This window comes from Anabrus simplex, chromosome 8, assembly GCF_040414725.1.
Source record: "Anabrus simplex isolate iqAnaSimp1 chromosome 8, ASM4041472v1, whole genome shotgun sequence".
NCBI lineage: Eukaryota > Metazoa > Arthropoda > Insecta > Orthoptera > Tettigoniidae > Anabrus > Anabrus simplex.
The window spans coordinates 78,732,064-78,757,567 of record NC_090272.1 but is presented as its reverse complement, the minus strand read 5'-3'; the positions used below and the strand labels follow the sequence as shown (position 1 = coordinate 78,757,567).

General features: G+C 43.7%; 1 protein-coding gene across 4 annotated transcripts in view; it reads left to right on the top strand.

Moving 5' to 3' along the window:
• The first annotated feature begins 735 nt into the window (after positions 1–735).
• Lpin (phosphatidate phosphatase LPIN) overlaps positions 736–25,504 on the top strand; it is a 248,408-nt gene continuing 223,639 nt past the window's right edge. The window contains exon 1 of one of the 4 annotated variants that reach the window (XM_067152291.2): positions 736–757. The gene's annotated coding sequence lies outside the window, so the exon portion shown is untranslated. The remainder of the gene's footprint in view (positions 758–25,504) is intronic. The other 3 variants (XM_067152292.2, XM_067152289.2, XM_067152293.2) reach the window with 3 other exon arrangements.

The following is a 25,504-nucleotide window of genomic DNA, read 5'->3' as shown; positions in this document are numbered from 1 at the left end:
AGGGATAGACAAGGAAGAGGGAAGGAAGCGGCCGTGGTCTTCAGTTAGGGACCATCCCGGCATTTTCCTGGAGGAGAAGTGGGAAACCACGGAAAACCACTTCTAGGTTGGCTGAGGAGGGAATCGAACCCCCCTCTACTCAGTTGACCTCCCGAGGCTGAGTGGACCCCGTTCCAGCCCTCGAAACACTTTTCAAATTTCGCGGCAGAGCTGGGAATCGAACCCGGGCCTCCGGGAGGTGGCAGCTAATCACACTAACCACTACACCACAGAGGTGGATTATTATTATTATTATTATTATTATTATTATTATTATTATTATTATTATTATTATTCGGAGAGTCCTGTAACTAACCACGTATGTTGTTTACCTCTCCTGTTTATACTGCGCACGCTATCCTTTACGTCACACACAACTGGTTCTCCTTGCTACACACCGCCAACATTCCTCGCAATTCTCCGCTACGCTGCAGGAAGATGATTGAAAATTTAGACAGTGACGTTACATCTCGTCATTGGCTGTAATTATGAGGCGAGCAGCAGTCCCAGTTTCTCATTGGTTAAAATAGAAGGCGTGTGTGATGGTACGGTTTCACGTTTTTCTCGTGCCCAGCCAAACACTCAGACAGGTCGTATGTACTTCCCAAGGTCAGACTTCCTCAATGGCTTTTAAAAGCGGGAACTGCTCAGGGTACGGGCTTAGTTGTACGCTACAATCATTGTGTGTCTGTGAATGCCTCTATGATCTTCAGTGTTGGTGAGTTTGCCTTCCAATATTTACACTTTGTCCTAATGCCCCTCTTCTAAACCAAACATAACCTGTAACAAACAATTGAAAACTCCTTCCTTCCCCCCATTTACCATTGAGTGGGCTCAAATCAGTACGACCACTTTCGTAATAGCCGAAGTGTTGTGGTTTTTATAAGGTTTAACTTGTGTAGTATGCTGGAGTCTAGTCGCTCAGAAATTCCATATTTAAGTCAGTTGTGAACAACAACAACGACAAAACCGGGGGTTAGTTAAGTCATATAATCAGTGATTTAGTTGGAAAAAAATATTTACAGGAACTCACCTTATTAATTCAGCAATTTCCAGATAGACTCGTATTGGGTGTCAAAATCAGCGGCCTCATGTTTCCGACTAGTCGTTTTATCAGATGAACGTCTCCCCTTTCGTTAAATATATGCACACGAGGTCAAACGCTGCTTGATCTTGCAACCAGCAGCCTATTTCTCTTTTCGCTGTGGATCTCATTCATGGTACTGAAAGCTCTTTCAGCTTCTGCTGAAAAGATGGGAATAGTCTGTACATTCTTGATTAAAGGCATCAGCTCCACTAGAATTTCCTTGGTCTCGACATACTTTCTAAAAGCATTAATGTACCTTCTCTTGTCTGACATGTGGAAAAAGGTTGCCAACACTCTCATCACCATAGCAGATATCCATAGTAGAAGTGCAGGGCCAATTATTTTTGTATAGTACCTTTGAATCACTGATAATTATGAACATAAAACCGTAAGGTTCAATATTAGTCCGCTAGAGTACACCCATGACGTTTCAGCGCTCTGTATGGATTATAAGATTTTCCTACTGAATGTAAAAATGTTACGTCATTCTAAAGCGGGAAAATGTTTTCCGGAACGGCGTTTCGGCCCGTTCCGGTCCAACTAAACCACTGCATATAATTAAAGTTTGCAGCTCTGTTGGAAAGTGATTTTTGTTCATGGTTGAAACAGTATTGCATTGTTTATTAGTTTAGAGATTCCTGAAAGTAATAATATTATGTCACTTCCAATAAGCATATGAAATGAATGTAAACAATTCTGGGGTGATGAGTAACCATCTGCAGCTTACCAAAAAAACATAAAATAGGGAGGTAGGCCTATTGGATAAAATGGTAAAAACCGGACTTATCCCCCATCAGTTGTTTTAGGACAACTGGATCTTTCGATAAGCGTCCTTAACGTGTGATATAGTATTTAAAGTAAGTATATTCTGGTATCTTATGTGTTTGTTCACAATGTTAGGTGTGACATGTATATCGCCGTGCTATGATATTTTATCTTATGGTTACAAACCCCTTCATGTTGTAATAGAATGTCTACTGATTTTCAAAGTTGCCCAACCTCAGATGAGGAACTTCAGTTAAGGGAGGCTGAAATCTGGGTCATTATCCAAGGCCAAGGTTGAATGGATTACTATAACTTACTTGTATTGTATACCGCAGTGCGTAAATATGTTGAGCAACTCGCAGTTACTGATATGAAGTTCGTGGCGTCATCTGTTTCGTACACTAGTCGGTTAGATAATAGTCAAGGTCACCTACTTGTCTACTACAAAAATTATTGGCATTGAGATAACCTATTATTACGACAATTACTATAAAAGTGACCTGTCTGGCTACCTCGGATTATGTGCATTTCTTTATGATATTGGATTGCGGATGTAAAATCTTCACCTAGGATCGATCTTACCCTACCACAATTATTCCACTCCTACCTTCTGCTCCATGGCCTACTCAAGTGTACCACTGAAAGTCATTAAGGGTCCTGTATCCCAACAACAAATAAAATAAAATAAACCCCTGACTTACATAATTCACTAGCTGAGCAGGCTTTGTCCCGGGTGCCACCCGGTGCCCCTCCCCGTCCAAAACAAGACCGCCACGTTTGTCTTCGCGAGGTGCTCGCAATAGGTGAGATCCGTGCTTAATTTCTAAACTTTCAGGTGCCGAAAGGCATACACTCACACTTTGCTCCCTTTTCAACCTTACCGCCCCCCACCCCCTATAAAAGTCGCAAGTTTCGATGTTTGAAAACTTGTGATAAAACTCTATGAAGCATGTATGAACATACATGTTTCAGTAACTTTTTACTCAGCAATCCCCGTAAAAATATTGAAAATGAAAACCTACAACCTGTTTTCCGGTCATTGACCGGGTCAGGGATGTAATGAATTGAAGCATATATAGGCTGTTAGTACGATGGGGTCGCCACTCCTAAAATGATATATTAATGACTGATACTGTAGATGCTATGAAGTGAGAATGGTGAGTGTTGCTGGAATGAAAGGACAGGGAAAACTGGAGTACCCGGAGAAAAACCTGTCCCGCCTCCGCTTTGTCCAGCACAAATCTCACATGGAGTGACCGGGATTTGAACCACGGTATCCAGCGGTGAGAGGCCGACGACCTGCCGTCTTGCCGTCTGAGCCACGGAGGCTTCCCGTAAAAATATTATGCAAAAAAAAAATCCTTGGAAAGTACTGGAACGCCGTGGAAATTGATGTTATGACCTTTATAGAGCTGATGAACTGTATCAAAATACATTCGGTGTTTTTGAGTAATGTTGGAACCTGTTGGCTTCTGTCGATTTGTTGAAGTAGAATATTTTCAGAAAGAAGAGAGTATGGGCATAAAGGAACATAATATCTTTTCAGAAAGTATTTTTTTTTTTACCGAGCTCGATAGCTGCAGTCGCTTAAGTGCGGCCAGTATCCAGTATTCGGGAGATAGTAGGTTCGAACCCCACTGCTGGCAGCCCTGAAGGTGGTTTTCCGTGGTTTCCCCATTTTCACACCAGGGCAAATGCTGGGGCTGTACCTTAATTAAGGCCACGGCCGCTTCCCTCCCACTCCTAGCCCTTTCTTGCACCATGGTCGCCACTGTGTCGGTGCGACGTAAAGCCACTAGCAAAAAAGCAGTCTTTTTTAATTTTCTCTGTAGTCGCTCGCTATCGCCGGTTTTATTCTTCCATGATCTATCACTGCAAAGCTTCCCCATACATGACATATTAGTTTTATTGCTATTCCTTACTGTGCAACTGTACAGATTTTTATTTTTGGTCACTCTCACAACAGAAACTCTAACCAGTGTCAACTGTAGTCCCTCTGTGGGTGGAGGCGGTAGAATAACACCCACATTATCCCCTTCCTGTCATAAGAGGCGACTGAAAGGGGTCTCAAAGGCTTTTAACTCGGGAGCGTGAGTTGGCGACTACGGTAGCCTTTAACATAGTCTCGGCATTGTTTCCAGTTATTTGTGCCGGGCTCCTCACTTTAATATATCCTATCCGACCTCTCTTGGTCAATTCCTGTTCTTTTCCGACCCCGACAGTATTAGGTCACGAGGCCTACGGCCACGTCTTTCGTAGACCTTATCTTTCTTTGGCCGATACCTTCATTTTTCGAAGTGTTGGACCCCTTCCGTTTTTTAATAGAGGATGGTTCCCCAGTTGTATTGGTGACCTGTAACGGAAGTCGCTGAACTCCCTGTTCGCTTCTCCTTGGTTGAGAGTTGGTATTCCTGAGGTTAGCAATTGCATATCTCAGTTTTTATTTAAGGGACTGGGATAAAATCAACCGTAGGAAAATTCTGAATGTTCCTATTTGAATACCGTCAAGTTTCATGAAAAACGGATTAGCAATTTAAAATTGAAATACAATAGCAGGCAGACAGAACAGAACTGACAGAACTTATGGGTATCGTATCCGTATAGTTTGAACTATCACCAGCGTCAACACTGTGGCAAATAAACGAATTTGTGCACAGACACTGCATTATGATCGTATTCGTAAGATTAACTAAATTTATAACAAAAATCAAAAATTCTCCTGAACGTACCATTGATATGAATAAACTTGCAAGAGAAAAGGAATTTAAGAACTTAGGTGAATGGATTACAGAAAATGGCAATGAGAAAACGAATCAGTAGCTTCAAGAATTCAGAAAATGGAAATAGCTTTTCAACATAAAAATAATGTTTATAACAAAAATGCTTGTCCTAGAAGAGTAAAATTCGTAATTACTGAACAGTGGTCAAACCTGAACGTCTTTATGCTTCAGAAATGCTCCAATTTACACCATAAAAACTTAGAAGGATGAATGAGAGATTAAGAAAGGAAAAATTATGAGAAAAATCTTAGGGCCTGAAATAAAAAAATGGAATACATTGCCCCAAACCCAACTCGGATATATATTTTAACATTTTTTAAGCTTACTGATAAAATGAGACTGCAACGAATTCAATTTTTAAGCCATTTGGAAAGAATGAATAACACCAGATTTACTTATCGAATACACAAATTTCTGCAAATCAAACGTACGGGATTAAAATGGTATAAGCAAGTAGAGAAAGACCTCACTGAATTAGGAACACCAAATCTGCAGGATAGAAATGTAATAATAAGGAAAATTGTTCACACAAGTTGATTTGAGGAAGATGAGAAGAAACTAATACAACGTACCTGTTCGGAGGAAAATAAATTACAACGAACGATGAAAATGAAGAACTACTAAGCAAGGGGTAAACTCAACAAATTTTGCTTCCGCGTGGTCCTATGTGACCCATTCGCGCAGAAGAAGAAGAAGAAATTTATCCTACCTCCCGTTGTGTTAGGAAGAGGAGAAGGTCATTAGTTGTCACATTGTATTGAAGACTATAATACTAGATAGAAAAGCGTTTCCCCATCTCATTTTATTGGGACAGAAAAGGAGTTCTCACGCCCCGGTGTATTGACGTTGGAATGGGGAATATTATAGTCTTCCACTCGAACATTCCCAGCCTCGCTGGTCTACATCTTCTTCTTCTTCTTCTCAAACTGCTAACCCTCCAGGGTTGGTTTTTCCCTCGGACTCAGCGAGGGATCCCACCTCTACCGCCTCAAGGGCAGTGTCCTGAAGCGTGAGACATTGGGTCGTAGGGGGATACAACTGGGGAGGATGACCAGTACCTCGCCCAGGCGACCTCACCTGCTATGCTGAACAGGGGCCTTGATGGGGGATGGGAAGATTGGACGGGAGAGACAAGGAAGAGGGAAGGAAGTGGCCGTGGCCTTAAGTTAGGTACCATCCCGGTATTTGCCTGGAGGAGAAGTGGGAAGCCATGGAAAACCACTTCCAGGGTGACTGAGGTGGGAGTCGAAACCACCTCTACTCAGTTGACCTCCTGAGGCTGAGTGGATCCCGTTTCAGCCCTCGTACTACTTTTCAAATTTCGTGGCAGAGCCGGGAATCGAACCCGGGCCTTCGGGGGTGGCAGCTAATCACACTAACCACTACACCACAGAGGCACACCTATATTCTGTTCATTTTTTCTCCTTCTGGACCCGATACTTTTTAACAGTCCCTTTCCTTGGCCCTTCCATATTCCTGTCTTTTGAAAAGAAATTCCACAGCCTTTTTCCAGTCATTCGATTGGGTCAGGAATGGAATGAATGACGCCCCTATCAAGCGGCGAGAGTACGAACTGTGCCGACTGCCAAAGCATGTCGCACTCCTCTGGGGCAATGATTAATGACTGACAGATGAAGTAAAATGATATTGGAGAGTGTTGCTCGAATGAAAGACAACAGGGAGTATCCGGAGGAAAAAACCTGTCCTGCCTCCGCTTTGTCCATCAGAAATCTCACATGGAGTGACCGGGATTTGAACCACGGGACACAGCGTTGAGAGGCCGACCCGTTGCTACCTGAGCAACAGAGGATCACTCTTGATTTTAAGATAATTTTTATTCTCTAAACCTCTTTCTCTATTCGGCCGTATACACAAACCTCTAGATAATCCTAAAGACCGTGAAGATCCTGGAATTCAGAACCATGACGCCACTCATCATCATCAATAGCAGAGGCAGTTACACAAGCATCAGGGAGCTCAAACAAAGCTAATAGCAGCCAGGCCTTGGCTTTGACCTTAAGCGCGCGGAGCTTACACAGTACGGAGTCGTAGACTCCGGATCTTCAGGCAGCAATAGGTTAGAATACAAACTAACTGTATTATTATGAACTGTCTTTTACAATTTGTTTTACGTCGCACCGACACAGAACGAAAGGCTTAGAAGGAAGCGGCCGTGGCCTTAGTTAAGGTATAAACCCAGCATTTGCCTGATGTGAAAATGGAAAACCATCTGCAGGGCTGCCGACAGTGGGGCTCGAACCCATTATCTCCCGGATGCAAGGTCACAGCTGCGCGCCCCTAACCACACGGCCAACACGCCCGGTATTATTGTGAAGTGTTGACTAGCCCGCTCTTCCATAATGTAGCAAGAGTAACATAAATTCTAGGGGTTCTGATAGACCGTAACCCTAATGGTTATTCAAATCTCATAGCATAACCGTTGTGCAGTATAGGTAGGGTATATTTGTTATTCGCTTCAGTAATAGTTTCCATTCTAACCTTTCTTCTTCTTCTTCTTTTTTGTACCGCTTTTCCCACACCTGTGGGGTCGCGGGTGCGAACTGTGTCGCACATGTGTATTTTACCTTGCTTTACGGCCGGATGCCCTTCCTGACGCCAACCCTGTATGGGGGGATATAATCACTATTGCGTGTTTCTGTGGTGGTTGGTAGTGTAGTGTGTTGTGTTGTGTGAATATGAAGAGGAAAGTGTTGGGACAAACACAAAAAAACCCAGTCCCCGGGCCAGAAGAGTTAATCAGAGGCGATTAAAATCCCCGACCCGGCCGGGAATCGAACCCGGAACTATGACCATGACCATGAACCGAAGGCCTCAACGCTGGCCATTCAGCCAATGAGTCGGACTCTTTCCAGTCTAACCTATTACTGCCTAAATATCCGGACTCTATGTGCTTTGTGACAATTATTATTATTATTATTATTATTATTATGATTATTATTATTATTATTATTATTATTATTATTATTATTATTATTATTATTATTATTATCGTCATCTTTTAAAAAATCCTAAAATACTCAACTTATGAACAATTGCTCTTGAAGCTAGATTGCCCCGGTATCTTCCCTCGGAAGTAAGTTGGAACAGGGACGAAAATAGGGCTCGTTATAAATGTTTGATAAACGAGATGGTCGTGGTGATCATTGTTTTAAGAGGAAGTACAACGAGGTTCGACCCTTTGAAGAATGAAGGTATCGGCAAAAGAAAGAGAGAGCCATGAGAAGGCCCTAGGTATACTGAGGTCTTGGGGTCCCTCTTGATAGTCCCCTCTCACGATAAGCAGGAGGTACCGCCCTCCCCCCCACAGGGGGGCAAGTTGTCTGGTACAAACATTTGGGTTCTTCAGATCAATTTGGAGTTTCACATTAACAGAAAGCTCTTCGTCTGCCTCTAGTTGTGGTTATTTAGTATTGACATCTGAGGTTATTATAAAACATGATTCTTTATTATTGAATAATATCAGTAATGGAGATTTGGTTAAAAATGGCATACACTAGTTTAATGTAAACAAGAAATCTGAAAAACAAAATAATACACTGCTCGATACCAATAAGATGTATTTTCTGCGGGCATGTAGGCTAGAAGGCGTCAGCTTGACAAACAAAGTAAGCTGGTGACCTTGTTGTCGTTACCCAGAAATGAAGTACCAAAATGTTTGTTGGCTCGTCCTTGAGTCGCTTGCTGCTGTTACGAAGTTCGCGCGTGGCGTGCCAATTTATTTCTTGGCAACGATACCTATTGCTCCCTCTTCGCAGTGTGAGAGCTTTGGATAAACATATTTCGTAACTGAAAGTAAATTTGTCTAAACCATTGACTATGCAACCGATCCATCAACAAGTAAGTCCTCTTTTCGGGTGGAGGATGTAGGTACAGTATTTCATTTGCGCACCTAAGGTCGTTTTCCATGTTCAAGCGACTGCGATGTTTGACTTTTTTTTCTTCTGAGTTGCCTGTACTATTGCTAGGTATGATTTTACCGTGACAAGAGGGAGATGAGAAGGAAGCAAAATTCTCTTTTTAACCCTGGAGCCGTACACCGGGAAACGGAGTACCCCACAAAAATCGTATTTTACACATTCAGACTTATGATTTATTTTCAAATCTCATGAAATCAGTGACATGGATTAGTTTTAATACGTGAATATATATTTGCAAATTAGAACAGCACTGTGATTGCTGGTAATGAAATAAAATAGAAAGGTCACATTAAAAAAATTCTACATTTTGGTTTTTGGTTCACTTTGCAAAATTTGGGCACAACTCCATCATGTATGAATATACTTCGTTCAATGCAAATAATGGTTATTTTAGACTCTTTGGAAGTCATTACATATTCCATAGCTGAGACTGACTGGTGTTGGTTGTCTGGCTATCGTAAATACCATTTTTACTCAACCGGCCTCTAGGCTGATGACTTAACAGACAGACAGACAGATTGTCTAGTGTGCCATCGGTTATTTTCCTATAAAATCATCATGAAACCCCTTATTTAATTTCATTTACCTATTAAATTGCATTACATATAAATCCATTCGACTGAATGTTTCACTTTATTTTGCAAACATCACTGAAAATTACTTTTCAAAACCTGGTAAATTTTAAGAACAAGATAAATATTTGCTTTACCCTAATAACATTTGTAAACAATATGGCCATAGAATTAATTGTGACATACTTCTTTATTAAAGTGTAATGTTAAAATATGCTACATTGCTAGATTTTCGACCTATTTATCAAGTGTTAAAAACATTAAAACCGAGCTCCATAGCTGCAGTCGCGTAAGTGCGGTCAGTATCCAGTATTCGGGAGATAGTGGGTTTGAACCCCACTGTCGGCAGCCCTGAAAATGGTTTTCCGTGGTTTCCCATTTTCACACCAGGCAAATGCTGGGGCTGTACCTTAATTAAGGCCACGGCCGCTTCCTTCACACTCCTAGCCCTTTCCTTTCCCATCGTCGCCATAAGACCTATCCATGTCGGTGCGACGTAAAGCAACTTGTAAAAAAAAACATTAAAGTATGTTAGTATGTTGCCTGACGTGCCACAGAAGTCGTGTTCGTGTGTCGCCTAGTGGCACGCGTGTCATAGGTTCGCCATCCCTGGTCTAGAGCATCGTCGAACTAACCCATCAAGGATATCAGACTCTGACCTACATGATTCTGCTAAAATTTGTTCACCGCTCTCAACGTAAACGATTTCAAACACACTTAACACAAAGTACAAAGACGTTAAAATATATGAAAACCCAAACTGGCTACAAAAAAATAAAGTTTAATTGACCGTACACTGGGGAAACATACGTTTTGATATATAAGCAGTCATCACTCGTTAGAATTAGTGCACGAGCTGAGAGAGTACGAAGGTCAAAGAAAAATCACGGAGGTAGGAGACTATAGGGGTTACGAACACCAAATTACTGCGAAATAAAAGTTCCGTGGGGGCACTTAGTACTCTGGTGCACGTTTCCAGGGTTAAGAGCGCCCAGTTTTTCACTCAGACGCCTAAAGCTTGAACTATCTACATCTCTACTGCACTCTAACACCAAAGAACGCAGAGCATGCTGCAATCACTCACTTCTTCTTCTTCTTCTTCTTCTTCTTCTTCTTCGTTTTGCCTCATGACTGAGGCTTCGTGACTATCATAATATTCAGCCCTCTAGCCGATGAACCATACTTCGCCATTCTTCCCTATCTAAAGCTTTAAATGTGGTTACTCTGAGAGAACACTGTAGGGGGCCGTTCACCATGTCAATCCATCGCGTTCGTATTCGTCCTCGTTGTCTGGTTCCCTGGACTTTGCCCTCAACAATCAGCTTTTGAAGACTATCACTCACTACTGATCTGCATTTAGGGCAGTCGTCCAGGTGGCAGATTCCCTCTCTGTTGTTTTCCTAGCCTTTTCTTAAATGACTGCAAAGAAACTGGAAATTTATTGAACATCTCCCTTGGTAAGTTATTCCAGTCCCTAACTGCCCTTCCTATAAACGAGTATTTGCCTCACTCACTTTCATTAAGTAGCCTACTTGATGTCCAGTGCACAAAATAGCCGTAGAATCTATTCTTACTACTGGACTGATCTTCGGTCTAGAAAGCCGAGAATAACGGCCAAGAGGATTCGTCGTGTTGACCACACGACACCTCGTAATCTGCAGGCCTTCGGGCTGAGCAGCGGTCGCTTGGTAGTCCAAGGCCCTTCATGGGCTGTAGTGCCATGAAGTTTTTTTTTTTTTGGACTGATCTTCATCAAACGTTTTGCTTATAAGACTGACTTTAGCTTGGGCAAAGTTGCGAGCCCCGTGGTCGTGTTATAAATATTAACTAACTTGCTGCCTCTTTTTAGAAGTCGGAATACGTAACTTCCCGAGATACCTTGTCTGCAAGATCCAAGGTACAGCCAACCGCATAAAAATTGGCCTCGCAGAGTATGACTTTCTTTCGAAATCTTGCTTGAAATAGGTTGAACGTACTGTGCAAGTGGTAGGACTCTTCAGCCAGCGGCTGTCCACAGTTTTCGAACGTCCTCCCGTTTGGAGAATATATCAAATTTGGCAGCCAGTTTTCGTTCGATTGAGTTTACAAATGTCCTCTACTAATTGATCGGATGTCAGAAAATATAGGAAGCTAAATAGCATACAACGTTCTAACCACAAACCGTAGAATAGCCAAACTTTATCTGTGGTAGCCGGAATTAACGGAGAGTTTTAAACTCAGTGAATAAAATTATTTCCTCTCCCAAATCTCCCAATCACGGATGACCACCACCTGAGGAGAGAGTATTCATTTTTGTAATCATAATTAATACATGTTCATCATCATCATCATCTGTTTACCCTCCAGGTTCGGTTTTTCCCTCGGACGTAGCAAGGGATCCCACCTCTACCGCCTCAAGGGCAGTGTCCTGGAGCTTCAGACTCTTGGTCGGGGGATACAACTGGGGAGTATGACCAGTACCTCGCCCAGGCGGCCTCGCCTGCTATGCTGAACAGGGGCCTTGTGGAGGGATGGGAAGATTGGAAAGGATAGGCAAGGAAGAGGGAAGGAAGCGGCCGTGGCCTTAAGTTAGGTACCATCCCGGCATTCGCCTGGAGGAGAAGTGGGAAACCACGGAAAACCACTTCGAGGATGGCTGAGGTGGGAATCGAACCCACCTCTACTCAGTTGACCTCCCGAGGCTGAGTGGACCCCGTTCCAGCCCTCGTACCACTTTTCAAATTTCGTGGCAGAGCCGGGAATCGAACTCGTGCCTCCGGGGGTGGCAGCTAATCACGCTAACCACTACACCACAGAGGCGGACCTTTAATACATGTTTATAATAGAAAATACTAAAAATATTACAACTAACAAAATATTACAAACACAATTCAAATATAATTTACTTTTATAGATACAATGCGGCCCAAAAGTAGATCTATAGTACGCAGTTAGGTGTATAGTATGTGGTGATGGGACAATAATAATAAGATGAAGAAGTAGAATGGCATGTGGTCTCCGGAGAGGCCTGGTGCAGGTCTTTCGAGTTGACGCCGTATAGGCGACCTGCACGTCTGTGAGGATGGGGTCCTACTTATGATGAATTCTGAAGCTGAAGACGGTACACACACCAGCCTCCGAGCCACTGGAATTAACCAATAAAGGTTAAAATCCCCGTCCCGGCCAGGAATCGAACCCGGGACCCTCTGGAGCTTGACGATGAGATAATGGTAAATGACAGACATTTACGTCAAGTAGGTCACCATTAAACGCAAAATATTAAACGCCGTTTAATCCTCTAAGTGTCCAACTACATGGCTAAATGGCTGGCCTTTGGTCCAGGGGGTCCCGCGTTCGATTCCCGTCCGGGCCGGGGATTTTAACCTTCATTTGTTAATTCCGATGATGCGGGGTCTAGGTGTGTATGTGTGCCGTCTTCGTCATTAGAATTAATTATAGGTAGGGTCCCATCCTCATAGAAGCGCAGGTCGCCTATACGTCATCAACTCGAAAGACCTGCACCAGGCTTCTTAGGAGGCCACACGATATTATTATCCTTTAAGTGTTCGAAATGTCCTCCAACTAACGGTACAACATGCATCCAACACATCGACACACTGTACACAAAATATGGTTTGTATCAATGTCCATAAATGCATCCGTTATGAACTTCTTTTCGTCCACTTTTGGGGTTTTCTCATATAAACTGTATTTTTCACTACGCCCCAGAAAAAGAAATCCATTGGTGTTAAGGTCAGGTGAACATGGTGGCTAGTCATTGCTGCCAAGTCGTTAATGCAATGCTCAGGAAATATACTATTAAAGTAGTTCCTTATCACCAACGCATAAGGAGGAGTTGTATCATCTTGTTTGAGGTGCAATTCATTGAAGTCCACCGTAGTTATGAATTGTGGTACTACGATGTCATGCAATATATTTGGTACTAGTTACCATCAACAATTCCTTCAAAGAAAACTCATCCTACAACACCTTCACTGGAGATTGCACCCCCAGCTTGGATGTCTGGCTGGTTTAACTGCGACTGGATAGTTAAACTGGGGTTTCGATCAGCCCAATAAACACAGGTGTGTCTGTTCAAAGGCCTGACAACTTGAAACAGGCCTCGACTGACCAAATGGTCTTACCAAGTAGGTCTCGGTCTTCAAAGATTTATTCACGCATAATTTCACAATCGCCAGTCTGGGTCGTCCTCCAGCAAACCATGCAACAGTGTTTGGCGGATCGGCTTCCAAACAAGCGTTGCTTAGCGTTCTTGGCAAGGATAGTTCCTGTGCTGCATATCGTGTAGACATTTTTGGACTAATAACAAGTGTCAGCGTAGTTTATCTCATTTTTCTCAGTCATGGATGTTCTAGGACGTCCAAACATGAGAGAATTCGCCATTGAGCGTTCTTGCATCAAACTCGTCCCTGAGGTAATAAATATTAAACCGTGTCGGTGGGGGAGTATTACACGTTTCTACCCATGCCATGCGTACCTTCTCGGCATTGTCAGTTTTCCGATATTGCTTTAAAATCCACTTCCTTTGCTCCGCACTTAACTTCCCTGTCGTCATTTACAATACCTGTAAAGAAAAAAGAAATATGAAGGAAACAAAGTGAACTCATGCATTACTGTATGCCTATTTCTGGGCCACTCTGTATATCACATATTTTTATTGCACGGAATGCATTGATTTGTGTTAGTTTCCTGCCTTATGGCTCTATTCTTGTATACTCCATTCATCCACCAAATCATCCCTCTCATTTCACTTTTAGTTAACATTTTTATCGTTATTGTCAAACTTTTACTTATTTTACTGGTGTACTCTGGCTGCTACTTTTATGTCCTTCTTACTACGAGGGTCGAGTCACAAGTCATGGCATTTTTTTTTTTTTTGCTTGCGAACAGGAGACAACACGGAAAATCTAAGATATGCATTTGGAAATATAGGGCATGTACTTATGCATAGTGCCTGAAAACAAATTCTGACTTCAGGAGATTCTCGTAGGAAAGTGACAGAACACAGGCCATTGGTAAACATTGTTTTATTATGGTACAGACAGCAAATAGGCTACGCAAGACTACGTACAAAGGACAGGTCTCCACTGGTTACAGACCTTCGAAATAATCACCCAAGGTTTCCACTGTGTCCATGGACACTGGATGGCCTGGACGAGGCAAATCGGCAGTTGATACTCTACCCTGTTTGAACGCCTCCACCGACCTCGCCACTGTTCTATACTGCATAGCATGCACACCTAATGCTTCCCGCAGCTCTGCATGGCATTGCAGTGCATTTCTGCTGCGGAGAACTGCTATTTTAATAAACGATCGTTGCTCCTGCTTGTTGACTTCCATTTTGTGACGCTCTCACTCACACACTGAACTTGGGGGCATGCTTAGACCCACACTGTTGTTTACATACACCATCTAGTGGCATCATACGCAAATACATACCGTACGTTTTAGATTTTCCGTGTTGTCTCCTGTTCGCGAGAAAAAAAAATAATTGCCATGAGTTATGACTCGACCTACGTATTTGCCGTGTCGGTGGGGGAGTATTACACGTTTCTACCCATGCCATGCGTACCCTCTCGGCATTGTCGGTTTTCCAATATTGCTTTAAAATCCACTTCCTTTGCTCCACACTTAAGTTCCCAGTTCTTCCCTCTTTCGACTACCTTCTTACAAAATCTCGTGTCATTTTTGGATACATTTATTTCCTATTCGTACATCGCTTTTATAAGTGAGTTTCAGGGATTTGGAGAGGAAGTATCAAATAAAGTTTTTTTTGAAAAAAATTGGCTTTACGTTGCACCGACACCAATAGGTCTTATGGCAACGGATGGATGGGAAAGAGCTAAGAGTGGGAAGGAAGTGGCCATGGCCTTAATTAAGGTACAGCCCCAGCATATGCCTGGTGTAAAAATATGAAACCACAGAGAACACCATCTCAGGGCAGCCGACAGTGGGATTCAAACCCACTATCTCCCGAATGCAAGCTCATAGCTGCGCGCTCCTAACCGCACGGCCAACTTGCTCTGGGTTAGTTAATTGTTGCATCATTATGTCTTCCGATAACTCATACTGCCGTGGCCTCGGAAATAGTTGTCACGAGTTCCTTGCTCGTTATCTGCTACCAGACGAGGTGGGGAAGTGCCTAGACAATGACGCGTGTTTCTAGAACATAAGAACCTTGAAGTGGATGTGATAACTCACCTGGAAAGAACCTCACAGTCATAGATTAACTGAAATGGAAGACAAAGAGAGAGAGAGAGGTTTTAAACGACATCGTTTAATGAGTTGATTGGCAAAACTGTGAGACATTGAGATAGTTTTCTCAGAATGGATACTGTCTTGTGATGTTCTTTCTTTCTTGATCTGCTTACGCTCCAGGGTTGGTGTTTCCCTCGGACTCAGCGAGGGATCCCACCTTTACCGCCTCAAGGGCAGTGTGCTGGAGCTTCAGACTCTGGGCCGGGGGATACAATTGGGAGAACGGCCAGTACCTCGCCCAGGCGGCCTCACCTGCTATGCCTTGGTGGGGGATGGGAAGATTGGAATGGATACACAAGAAAGAGGGAAGGAAGCGGCCGTGGCCTTAAGTTAGGTAACATCCCGGCATTTGCCTGGAGGAGAAGTGCGAAACCACAATTGACCTCCCGATGCTGAGTGGACCCCATTCCAGCCCTCGTAACACTTTTCAAATTTCGTGGCAGAGCCGGGAATCGAACCCGCGCCTCCGGGGGTGGCAGCTAATCCTTGTGATGTTCTACTTCTTGTTATGGTGACCGTGATCGTCTGTATGGTTTGACACCGCGATTATCTTATTCGAGTCCCTTTGGAGGTAAAGAATTTCACCATCAGAATGTTGGCCGGAAGGGAAGAAGAGGTGGTGATATACAAGTTCTAATCACTAGAGTGCGTGCCAAAAGCCGGGGTTCAATTCTGAATCTCTCCACAGTGTTCATAGGGAGTGAGGTCATATGACGCTACTGATGGTGATTCAGGGACATTAAGCCTTCAGCAGACCTGTTGATGTTATATGGCTGGAGTAGGTTATGTACCGATATTGGGTTTCACCCTTTCCCTACCGGTACATCACCGTCCATCATCATCGTCGTCGTCATCACACACACACACACACACACACACACGCGCGCGCGCGCGCGCGTGCGCGCGCGTGCGCGGGTCGCCCATGCGTGTCAACAAAAATATCTGCACCATCAGATCACAAGTTATGGTAACATACTTTTAATTTATGAATTTCCTGAAGACCACTGGTATTGAAGTCATTTTACTTCCATATAGGCTGATCGTGTAGACTGCAGGCAGGACATTGGTAGGAACCGAACCCGTAGCCTTCTTTTGTGTCATTTTGTATTCAGGCTGTAGGGGTATCAATATATGGATTAATGACATAAATATGTCTTATGGCTGGGGGCCATCTTAAATTAGCCATACCGGGCGAGTTGGCCGTGCGGTTAGGGTTGCGCAGCTGTGAGCTTGCATCCAGGTGATAGTGGGTTCGAACCCCACTCTCGGCAGCCCTGAAGATGGTTTTCTGTGGTTTCCCATTTTCACACCAGGCAAACGCTGAGGCTGTACGGCCGCTTCTTTCCCACTCCTAGGCCTTTCCTATCCCACCGTCCCCATAAGACCTATCTGTGTTGGTTCGAAGTAATGCAAATAGCAACAAAAGGCTACAAAAGGTGTAAGTAAGGCAATTATGTCTAGCAATCGTGCAGCCTGCCTTATTGCTGGCGCCCCCCTGTGGGTGGGGGCGGTAGAATAACACCCACGGTATCCCCTGCCTGTCGTAAGAGGCGACTAATAGGGGCCCCAGGGGCTCTGAACTATGGAACGTGGGTTGGCGACCACGGGCCCCTTAGCTGAGACCTGACATTCCTTCCACTTACCTGTGCCAGGCTTCTCACTTTCATCTATCCTATCCGACCTCCCTTGGTCAACTCTTGTTCTTTTCCGACCGCGACGCTATTAGGTTTGCGAGGGCTAGGGAGTCTTTCATTTTCACGCCCTTCGTGGCCCTTGTCTTCCTTTGGCTGATACCTTCATTTTTCGAAGTGTCGGACCCCTTCCATTTTTTCTCTCTGATTAGTGTTATATAGAGGATGGTTGCCTAGTTGTACTTCCTCTTAAAACAATAATCACCACCACTTATTGCTGGCGATCACCTGAAATTAATGGTACAAAATGTGTGACACTATGTTGCCTAGCAACCGTTGATGGGTGGCCATGACAGAGACATATGACATATTTATGAGCATTTGATTTTCGCAAATACTTTTTTCTTTGTGATACCTAGGTGGTGATTAATATTTTAAGAGGCAACCATCCTGTATGAACACCAATCAGAGCAATAAATGGAAGAAGTCCTACGCTTGGAAGAATGAAGGTATCGGGACGAAAATGAAAGACTCCTTAAGTTTCGCATACCTAATACCGTCGGGTTCGAAAAAGAGCCAGAGTAGACCAAGGGAGGACGGGTAGAAAATATGAAAGCCGGCAGGCTAGCACAAGTAAGTGGAAGCAACAAAACTTCATTACATGTTCACTGACAGCAACTTTTTTTTGCTATGGGCTTTACGTCGCACCGACACAGATAGGTCTTATGGCGACGATGGGATAGGAAAGGCCTAGGAGTTGGAAGGAAGCGGCCGTGGCCTTAATTAAGGTACAGCCCCAGCATTTGCCTGGTGTGAAAATGGGAAACCACGGAAAACCATTTTCAGGGCTGCCGATAGTGGGATTCGAACCTACTATCTCCCGGATGCAAGCGCACAGCCGCGCGCCTCTACGCGCACGGCCAACTCGCCCGGTTGACAGCAACTTACTCTCAGGGTGTGAAAGCTACGATCTCTAGATAGTTGATCGGAGCTATAGGCTTGTAGCAAAGCAAAGCAAAGCAAAGCAAATCAAAGCAAGTCATCCGGAGGGGTGGAAGGTAAAGGGTTCCACTATGCGTAACCTCGGCACTTCGTGGAGCAGAGTAGTTAGCTCTACGTCTGGTCGCCTTTGTTCCCTTTGGTGTAGGCTGAGTGGTCCTCAGGGCCATGTGAACCTCCGGAAGTGGAAATCTCGTTTCTTAAATTTTTCGATTTCCTGACGGGGGATCGAACCCACGTCCTTCCGGGTGAACTGAGCACGGCTTTACCGCCTCGGCTATACAGCTCCTTATAGACATGTATTCCTTGTAAGAAACCCTTTGTTCTTGTTACTCTCTCCATGACCTCTACAGAGGCTAATGCTACCTCGTCAAATGTAGCTTCCAAAGCAGGCTCTCAGCCTTTCCCACCAGGTTCTATGCTCTCTAAGGAGATACAGTAGCTCTCAGCAGAAAGTGCTAATGTGAAACATATGGCGATGAGTACGAAACCCACGCTTTCATTTGACTTTCTCTCATTCTATTGTGTTACGGTGTTATGATCGTATCGCAGCCGGTAGAGCTGTTTACAGCTCGTAGAGCTTGATGTTCAGACATCGCCAGCGTGTCTGCCAGAGTTAAGCTTGCCCTTCCTAGTGCGTGGGTTCGAAGGAGGTGTGTCTTACGTTGATGCTTCAAGAGCAGTCACGGACAAGAGGTTTAGATGTTTTAGATTAGTCTATCATTAACGACACGACACGTAAAATTCGTTTTAAACAATTCAGAATAAATTACAAATCTGTCCTTCAGTATGTTCGTAGGTATGGATTAATTGTCTTTCTTTCTTTCTTTCTTTCTTTCTTTCTTTCTTTCTTTCTCTCTTTCTTTCTTAATCTGTTTACCTTCCAGGGTTGGTTTATCCTCGGACTCAGCGAGGAATACCACCTCTACCGTAGCATCTTTACAGTCCGCCTCTGTGGTGTAGGGGTTATAGTGTGCTTAGCTGCCACCCCGGAGGCCCGGGTTCGATTACCGGCTCTGCCATGAAATTTGAAAAGTGGTACGAGAGCTGGAACGGGGTCAACTCCGTCTCGGGAGGTCAACTGAGTAGAGGTGGGTTCAATTCCCACCTCAGCCATCCTCGAAGTGGTTTTCCGTTGTTTCCCACTTCTCCTCCAGTAAAGGCCAGGATGGTACCTAACTCAAGGCCACGGCCGCTTCCGCTTCCTTCTAACCTTCAGAATAAATTACAAATCTGTCCTTATGTTCGTAGGTACTCATTCATACCTGCTACCATACGTTCCTGGAACTCAATCCCAGCTGAAATTAGAGGCATAGGCAATCCGAGGCTATTTAAAAGGAAATGTTTAATGTGGTACTCAAATATGTAAAAAGTAGATTTCACCAACGTAAAATTTAATAATTAGCTCTTAATTATCAATAAGGATAGAAATTTTAGAGGTTAAGTAAATTACTTTTAGTGATTTTTAGAAATATATGTAAAAATGATTTTATAAAGCTGTTGTATAATATGGTTTGGCATAATAGCAGGCTTCATAGCCTGAGCCCCGCCATATAAGAAAGGCAATAAACTAAACTAAACTAGGTATGAATTAATTGTTTCTTTCTTTCTTCCTTAATCTGTTTACCCTCCAGGGTTGATTTTTTTCCCTCGGACTCAGCGAGTCCCCACAAGGTCCCTGTTCAGTATAGCAGGTAAGGCCGCCTGGGCGAGGTACTGGTCCTTCTCGCACAGTTATATCTAAAGCCTAACGCTCCAGGACACTGCCCTTGAGGCGGTAGAGATGGGATCCGTCGCTGGGTCCGAGAGAAAAACCAACCCTGGAGGGTAAAACGATTAAGAAAGATAGAACGTCTTTACAATGGAAACAAATTTATTTTTGTCTAAGAAATTTTGCGACGTAAGTACATATTTCCAAAGAGAGAAGAAATTAATTTTAAAAGGTAATTTTTGGTGGGCCGAATACTCATTTTCTCCTTTTTCTTCTTCTTACGCTTTTCCCACACCTGTGGAGTCGCGGGTGCGAACTGTGTCGCACGTATGGATTTGGATCTCTTTTACGGCCGGATGCCCTTCTTGACGCCAACCCTATGTGGAGGGGGGATGTAATAACTATTGCATATTTCTGTGGTGGTTTACAGTGTTGTGTGTTGTCCGACTATGAAGAGGAGTGTGTTGGGACATATACAAACAGCCAGTCCCAGAGCTAGAAGAATTTATCAGACGCGATTAAAGTCCCCGACCCTGCCGGGAATCGAACTCGGGACCCGACACGCTGACCCTTCAGCCAAGGAATCGGACTGTGCCTAAAAGTAAACAATATTATTTAAACGACTGTAAAGGAAATTTAAAAAACTCTGTCCTTCTACAGACGATCTCCAGTTTCCATGATACAACATGTGCGATTTATTTTGGCGGCAAATGCCTCTTATATAAGCCTATCACCTTCGAACATCGATATAGGGATTAGAAAAGTTTTTGAAGACTTTCGTCTTGAGCGTAACATTGTAAGGAAGTGAAACATGGACGATAACTAGCTCAGAAAGAAAAAAAACTTTTCAAATGTCGTATTACAGAAGAATGTTGAAGGTGAGATGGATAGATTGAATCACGAATGTAGTGATACTGAATCGAATTGGTGAGAGGAGATCATTTTGGCTAAATTTGACCAGAAGAAGAGATAGAGTGATAGGACACCGCTTAAGACACCCAGGACTTGTCCAGTTGGATTTTGAGGTAAGTGTTGGCTGTGAGAACGGTAGGGATAAAGACCAAGGTATGAATATGACAAGCAGATTAGAGCAGATGTAGGATGCAGCTGTTATTTAGAAATGAAAAGATAAGCACAAGATAGGGTGGCATGGAAACTGCATCAAACTAGTCTAGGAGTGATGACTCAAACAACAAACCAACAGCGGACGTGACGCTGTTGACTTGGAGCAATCAATCAATCACTACTGATCTGCACTTAGGGCAGTCGCCCAGGTGGCAGATTTCCTATCTGTTGTTTTCCTAGCCTCTACTTAAATGATTTCAAAGACATTGGAAATTTATTGAACATCTCCCTTGGTAAGTTATTCGAATCCCTAACTCCCCTTCCTATAAACAAAACGAGGGCTAAAAAAAAAAGAAAAAGACGGAGCTGGTGATAACAAATTAGGAAACAGGAGGTATTAAAGGAATTCGTTCTGTGTGACTTTGAGGGTAAGTACGGTCCTGGTTGAATGTCTTCTCGGGATGGCGGAATACCATCCAGCATCTCTTCATGCAACTAAATAATTGGCAGAACCTCGTATCGATCTCGAGCCTCCTCAGTTAACCTCTGGGCCAAGGCTGTACCATCCAGACGTGTTGGAGGATATGACAAAGACACGTGGAATTATTTATGTAACACTCTAGTAAACATCAAGTGGTGCCATCTGTGTGCCTCCTTATCAAGCTCCAGTTTCGCCTCCTCATCTGCTCAATTACTCGCCCACCCGCTGCCGATCGTGTAGCAGGAAGAAATTATATTTAAAGGCACCTGACGTGAAAAATCATCGGAACTTCACATTTTGTTATTTCATTGAATAGAATAAGCTTTCCTAAGTCCAAAAATATATACTGTGTGTATGTTTCGTCCGACTCGTTGGCTGAATGGTCAGCGTACTGGCCTTCGTTTCAGAGGATCCCGGGTTCGATTCGCGGCCGATTGCGAGATTTAAATCGCTTCTAATTAATTCTTCTGGCTCAGGGACTGGGTGTATGTGTCCATCCCAACACTCTTCTCATCATATTCAGACAACATACCACACGAACACTCAATAGTGCTTTTACTCGTGCAACTTTTAGTGATATATAGGCTCCCTAATGCTGAATCAGTCGACCTCGGCTATCTTCGAGATTCGTACTGGCAACCTTTGACACACAAACTATGAATTGCTTATGCATCGCTGTGCGACATCTGGCGTACACTTTATGTACTACGGTGCTAGTACTGTTGTTGTTTACACAGCAAAGCCAAGCTATAGAATTCATACTAGGAACAAGATTCGCATCGAAAAATGTTATATAATGTGTGTGTGATACAGTTGCCGGCTTAAGATAATACAGGTGTAGAAAATTCATATCGATCGATCATATTATCGATTCAATTCAGATTTCATTTCCATTCAGTTGGCAGTATTACCGGAACCGGAAGAGCTCCCTCCTTACTCCTCAACCCCGTAACACCAAATATCACTAAAAGTTGCGGGAATAATACATCCCTCCATATAGGGTTGGCATCAGAAAGGGCATCCGACCGTAAAACAGGGCCAAATCCACATGAACGACGCAGTTCGCACCCGCGACCCCACAGGTGTGGGAAAATGCGGTAGGATAAGGAAAAGAAGAAGAGACGGTGTGTATGTTTCATCGAGCGAATTAGCCGTGCGATTAGGAACGCGCAGCTGTGAGCTTGACTCGGGGGATAGTGGATTCGAACCCCGCTGTCAGCAGGCCTAAAGATGGTTCCGTGGTTTCCCATTTTTACCCAAGGAAAATGCTTGGGCTGTACCCTAATAAAGGCCATGGCCGCTTTCTTCCCACTCCTAGCCATTTCCTGTCCCATCGTCGCAATAAGCCAATTGTAAAAAATAAAAGGGTATTTTAAATGGCGGTTTAATTATGGCTGCACCACTGCCCCCCCCCCGTCCCCGCCACCAAACAGTCAGCTAACGTTACATTTCTGAATATTATATTTCAAAATCTTCTGAGGGACCATAAGAGCTAGAGCAATCAAAGACTTGCAAAGGAGTATGGCACTAATTTTAGAGGAAAACATATTTTCTTTTCTTGAGAGCCCGTTCTGACAGGAAAAGTACTTTTGGATACATTTGGAAGGATTTATTGTAGGTGATAGTCATATTAACTCGCAGAAAAATATCTTTCTTTCTTTCTTTCTTTCTTTCTTTCTTTCTTTCTTTCTTTCTCTCTCTCTTAATCCGTTTACCTTCCAGGATTGGTTTTTCCCTCGGACTCAGCCAGGGATGCCACGTCTTCCACCTCAAGGGCAGTGTCCTGAAGCGTGAGACTTTGGATCGGGGATACAACTGGGAAGGAGGACCCGTACCTAGCCCATGCAGCTTCACCTGCTATGCTGAACAGGGGACTTTTGGGGGGATGGAAAGAATAGAAGGGATAGACAAGGTACCATTCCGACATTTGCCTGGAGGAGAAGTGTCAAACCACAGAAAACCACTTCGAGGATGGCTGAGGTAGAAACCGAACCCACCTCTACTCAGTTGATCTCCCGAAGCTGAGTGGACCTTATTCCAGCCCTCGTACCAATTTTCAAATTTTGTGTCAGAGCCGGGAATCGAACCCGAGCCACCGGAGGTGGCAGCCAATCACACGAACCACTACATCACAGAGGCGGACTAGAAAAATAATTATGACTCAAAACGTGTTTATGTATGCTTAAGGCAGATTTTTTAATTTGAATGCATTTTTTACCACGTTCATCCCTGTTGATTAACTAAGGGGGATAGATAGTTGATAAAACGCCAGTGGCTGCTCGTGAGTTAACAGACTGCTTCCGCGTTAGGGACAATGGGGGTTTCGGCCGGCCTAACTGTTTTATTTTGCACCTATCCTCCAGTGAAAGTTTAATAAAGTCAGTCTCCAGAAGAAATTCACGCTGCCCACTTTGTTTTAAAAAGATAAGTCACTTATTAGAAACACAAAAACGCATAACTACACTACGTATATTACAATCTGCTGTACGTCTTATGGCGACGATGTGACAGGAAAGGGCTAAGAATGGAAAGGAAGTGGTCGTGGCTTTAATTAAGGTACAGCCCCAGCATTTTCCTGGTATGAAAATTGGTAACCACGGGAAACCATCGTCAGGCTGCTGACAGCGGGATTCGAACCCACTATCTCCCGAATGCAAACTGGTAGCTACGTGACACAAAGCGCACTGCCACTTGCCCGAAAATATTCCATTGCAATTATATTTACTCAACAGATGACACGGTAGGATGCATTGTCATACGTACTCGCACGTAGTGATGGGCAGTCTGAGACGAGGTCTCGAGATTTCTCGGGATTTCTCGAGACTAGCGCAGGCACTATTTCTCGCGATAAATTTCGAGAAATCTCGAGAGCGTTGTCCCCGCATTGTGCGGCGAGCAGTGTGTCGTAGGCCTACAGGTAGTCGAAGCTGAATGTTGTTTGTGCCGAGTATGCCAATAGCCAATCACGGGTCTTCTCAATTTCGTAGATACGTGTCAACAAGCGACTAGGGCGTTCATTTCTACCGAGGTCTAGTTTGACGCAGTATAACATAATTATAAAGGAAACGCATTCTGGCATTGTATGCACTGGTAGGTACACGACTGCTACTCTAGGTACACGTACCTGGATATTAGAGGCGTGCATTATTAGAACTCGAGACCAGGCAAGATGCGCCTTGCTACATATGCAACCACCATTACGCACGAGTGGAATGTGTAATCTAAAATGCTTCAGTTGGCTCCAATTCTTTCGACAGGTAGGTGTACATCGTTATCAGACCCCACATTCAATAACATATGACCACTGCTTGTGTTTACCGATATTTTGGTGACGACGGAAATAATTCTTTACAATGTTATAGAGTATTTGCGTCATAATTAGGTACCGGTACTTCGATATACGACGGTGCAATGTGAAATTGTGTCTAGTTGTACGCGACAAGTTGAAGACGATGTCCGAAACTCAGCGTAAGTCGTGGATGTCGGTTATTTTTAAGAGATGTCACATAGCACAGCCTGCTGTGTTGCTTATTTAAAAAAAAAGTAAAATACGTCGGCAGAAATACTTTTGGGATGATCGGACACTTACAAACGCATAATATAAATGAAGAGGATAGTCACACTCAAAGAACACCTTCGGCCCGGTCTGAATCACAAGAAGCTACCCTGCCGACAACGATTGTGAAGCATCCAGGGAGGTTTACATCCTAATAACAGTTACTAACAAATTATGCGGGTTATTCAGCTAAGAAGTCCACCTGACATAACTCGTGAACAGTTTAAGATATTGGCATTCTGTATTCACTTTCGTTAATGGTATTAAGGAGCTCATAGTTCAACATGCAGTGCTTTCCTAGGCTTTTGACAAAATTTATCGTCACACACGTTTCCATATGAGAACTGCTGATGATAACTATCAAGCTTACACTCGTAGTTACTGGGATGTCGCACAGCTCGCAGCACACAAGAATCGGTCTCGAGAGCGTTGCCATCACCTCTGCTGAAAGAATTGGAGCAAAGTCGGGCATTTTAGATTACAGGTTTCACTCGTGTGTAATGGTGGTTGCATATGTAGCAATGCACATCTTCCCCGTCTCAGGTTCGAATAATGCACGCCTCTAGTATCCAAGTAGGTGTACATACATCCTATCTACAGTTATTCACAAATTATGCATTGT